Source organism: Cetorhinus maximus, chromosome 14 (genome assembly GCF_964194155.1).
Source record: "Cetorhinus maximus chromosome 14, sCetMax3.hap1.1, whole genome shotgun sequence".
NCBI classification, from domain to species: Eukaryota; Metazoa; Chordata; class Chondrichthyes; order Lamniformes; family Cetorhinidae; genus Cetorhinus; species Cetorhinus maximus.
In genome coordinates, this window is record NC_135892.1 from 47840943 (window position 1) to 47844512 (window position 3570).

The following is a 3570-nucleotide window of genomic DNA, read 5'->3' on the forward strand; positions in this document are numbered from 1 at the left end:
TGCTTTGACTGTAGGGAGTAGCCTCACAATGATTGCTAAAAATAGACACGTGTTTTTCAACATTTGCAATGATAAAGTGACGAGTCCTCAGAATGTTATGCAATGCTGTAAAAGGCTCAAAAAATATAACAAGAAAAACAAGCCTGCAGGAAAAATACTTTTATTATCTAAACTAGATCACTCAAGGTTATTTCGAGGGGGAAAATGCTGGTTTACTTGGATAATTTGATTACTGTTTCTGGTGATGTTTGAATTGCAAACCTACTCTTCTCCCCAGTCTGAATGGGAAGGTGAGTTGTGCCTCAACTGCGAAAGAGTAACGATCCGAGTCACTAGCAGCGGCTTCGGAATGAAGTGCTCGGGTATCCATCCCGCAGGGCGCAGGAACATTAAAATAACACCGTCCGCTTTAAATCCAAGACACCAGAGTTGCAGCCGGCCACATTTTCCAGGCAGAGGGCGGGATCCGCTCAATGCAGCGTCCCCAGTCTCCCAGAGCAACAAAACTTGCGGAAGTTGACTGCTCGGTTCCTCTGTGGGTAAGTACATTTACTCACTGGGACTATGAAATCTCTTGTGATATATTGGTATGCTTTAATTATTTTATCTTTGTTTGGCGGGGGGTTTGGTTTCGAGCTATCCCCAAGTTTTATTTCACTGACATGCCCCCCCTTAATTCACCGGTTTTCATGGGGAAAGTCGAGACAATCCCTAGGGCACAGTTTGCTCTCATTAATAACCTCACAGTTTCATTCTGGTAAGTGAATTTGATCATTATATGTCCCTTAACGAATAAGAGGCATATTGTATGTCAATCTAAATACATCCAAATATGATATGATTTTCAATTAACATTATTTATTTTGCCTAATTAAGTTATCTTCAAAATATATACTTAAAATTAATGGTAAATATGTAATTTAATCAAAAATATGCATTTATGTTAAATATTGTGATGCACTGCTGGATAGCATGGAGCACAGGCTTTAAAATCAGACACTGCCGAGCGCCATAATTCCCTAACAATCGCTACTTCCAATGCAACTGGCAATTATGTACTTGCTCTGTGATACCACAGCACAACACGGTATTGCCATGCCACAGCACACTGCTACACCAGACACACTCTGCCATGCCACACCGTGCTATGGGCAGCACCGTCCGCTCCCATTTGCAGCAGGCGGGAGGAGAATTCAAGGTGAGGGGCAGGAATCAGTTTCGCACTTGTGTGAAATCACAGCGGGATCATCCGATGGTGTCCACCATGGCAGATCGCAAATCCTGCTGGAGGCTGGCGTGATCCCAATTTGCATCCCGAAGTTGGGTCTTACTGTGAGGGTCTTGCTCAGATCGCAGACATCCGAGGAGCAGAAGATGCTGGGGCCATACAGCTACTGGGCCCGGGAGGAACACGTGCATCACTTGCCGGGTAGACCCTCATGCATGTGGCTTTGCCGCGAAGCAGCTCTCGGGAGGTGGGAGGTCTCCACGCAGCAGCTTCAACTTTGCCGAGGCTTCGGACCTTCGTGAACCTCGCCGTGAGCTCGCACCATCTTCCATAGTCTCCATTGATGTTTCAGACCTGCTTCGGAACATCACGGACATCGCCATGGATGATCGGCAAAGGTGGGGTTGGAGAGGAAGATTCTTGGTATTAGTGGGAGAGGAAGATATACTGGGGGGAGGGGGTGAGGTTGGGAGGGGGAATGAAGGTGTTTGGGGGGGTGTGGGGTTGGGAGGGGGAATGAAGGTGTCTGGGAGTGGTGAGGTTGGGGGGGGATCAAAGTTGTCAGGTGGTGAGGTTGGGAGGGTGTGAGAGGGTGTCTTGGGGGAGGAGAGAGTTTGGGGGAGGAGGGTGTAATAGGGGAGAATGCTGCAAGTGGGTAGGTAGGTGTAAGAGGTAGGAAGCTGTAAGGGAGGGAGTTCGGAGGTGGGGTAGGTGTCCAGGAGTGGGGGGGATGGTGTCCAGGGGGAGGAGGGAGTAAGTGTGGAGAAAGGAGTAAGGGTGGAGGAGGGAGTAGGGGGACGTGGAATGTCCAGGTAAACATGCAAGGGAGGGGCCTATGGGGTCAATAACTGCCGGCTGGGAAGCAAACTCAGGGTGGGCATGGCAGGAAGGAATGGTGAGTGTGAGAGGGGCAGAGGGAGCCGGTAAGGTGGGAGGGTGAGGGTGCATCGGTACCGGTAGAAGGGGTAGCGAGAGTGGTTGGTGGAGACACGGAGGCAAACATGGACCCTGGGGGTGGGAAGGAGGAGGTTGGGGAGGACAATGTGGATGGGGGTGGGATTTTCAGGAAGGTAGGAAATGTGCACGTTCGCCTGGACATCCTGGAATGACAAGAGTTTGGGCTGTAAGGTAACGTTGGGGAGGTGGAAGGTGATGCCGGTGCGGGGTGGGGGGTGGGGGGGGGGGCGCGCGGGGGAGCGGGTTGACTGTAATGGGGAAAAGGACATGGGGTGACTGGGGGAGGGGGAAGGACAGGGTACCTTACAAGAAACTTGACCAAGACCATTTTTTCAATCGAAAATGAGCAGAGCCTCCTGTTGGACGAGCACAGGTGCAGCATGGGAGTGTGATCAGTGGGTGGGTGGGAGATGCAGGTCAGCTCAGATAGACAACTGAAAGAGTACCCCAGCAGGCAGCATTGAAAATGCTCAGGACATTGAGGAGATGAGTGTGATGGAGGAAGGATCTATGTGCATGGGAGAGTGCTTGTACGAGGATCCAAAAGGCCCTGCCACACACAGACTTCTCCCTCCAGAATCAATTGTGGTCCAGCTGCGTGCAGCTGAACTGCTAGAGGTGGGGGGTGGGGGGTTGGGGGGGTGGAGGGTGGGGTGTGGGGGGGTGAAGATGGAGGGGGAGGACTTACGAAGCCTGTCAATGAAGCTGAAAGACAACATTACACATTATTCATTTCTCCCAGGTGCTGCCCTGACATCTGCAGCAGGGGTGGAGACAGCCTGTGCAGTTGTTGGCCCTGTTGTCTCTGATGACTTTAGCATGCATTCTCTGGAGAGCCGAGGCCTTAGGGGCCCTGGCTTGCTTTGGCTGTCCTCCTGTGAACTGGCTGCTCCCTCTGCGGTGATAGAGGATGAGGTTGAGGGACTCACAGGCAAAGGAGACTCAGAGGGAATGGACAGCATCTGAGATTCCTGAGTGGAAGTCCAGGGGAGTCCTTCTGCTGCTCCTCCTCCCTTCGGGTGCATGATGGACCCCGGCCTGACTCCTTGAGGGGAAGGAGCACCTGGAGGGACACTGAGGTGCCCTGTTCACCCTCGCGTTGCCACTACAAGGAACTCACCCACGGCTACCGCAATGGAGTGCAGGTCTGTGCGCATCTCCACGTTCTGCTGAACCAGGGTCTCCATGGCATCTGCCTTCCTTCCCATGGAGACCTCTATACATGCACATGTGGGCACCACTTCATCAGAAATAGGCAGATGCACTCCTCTGACTCGCCACTCAGTTGAGGGCTTTTAACAGCTCTGTGTGATGTACCCCCCGCCTTTCCTTGACTCTCCACGATGAGTTGAAAGGCCAAATCCAGAGGCTCATAATCTGACTCA

The 3570-nt window shown here is 51.9% G+C and overlaps 1 protein-coding gene across 4 annotated transcripts in view; it reads left to right on the plus strand.

The window, feature by feature from the left end:
- Positions 1–206: 206 nt before the first annotated feature.
- LOC144689633 (uncharacterized) overlaps positions 207–3570 on the plus strand; it is a 188791-nt gene continuing 185427 nt past the window's right edge. For all 4 annotated transcript variants that reach the window (XM_078556874.1, XM_078556877.1, XM_078556875.1 and 1 more), the window contains exon 1: positions 207–539. The gene's annotated coding sequence lies outside the window, so the exon portion shown is untranslated. The remainder of the gene's footprint in view (positions 540–3570) is intronic.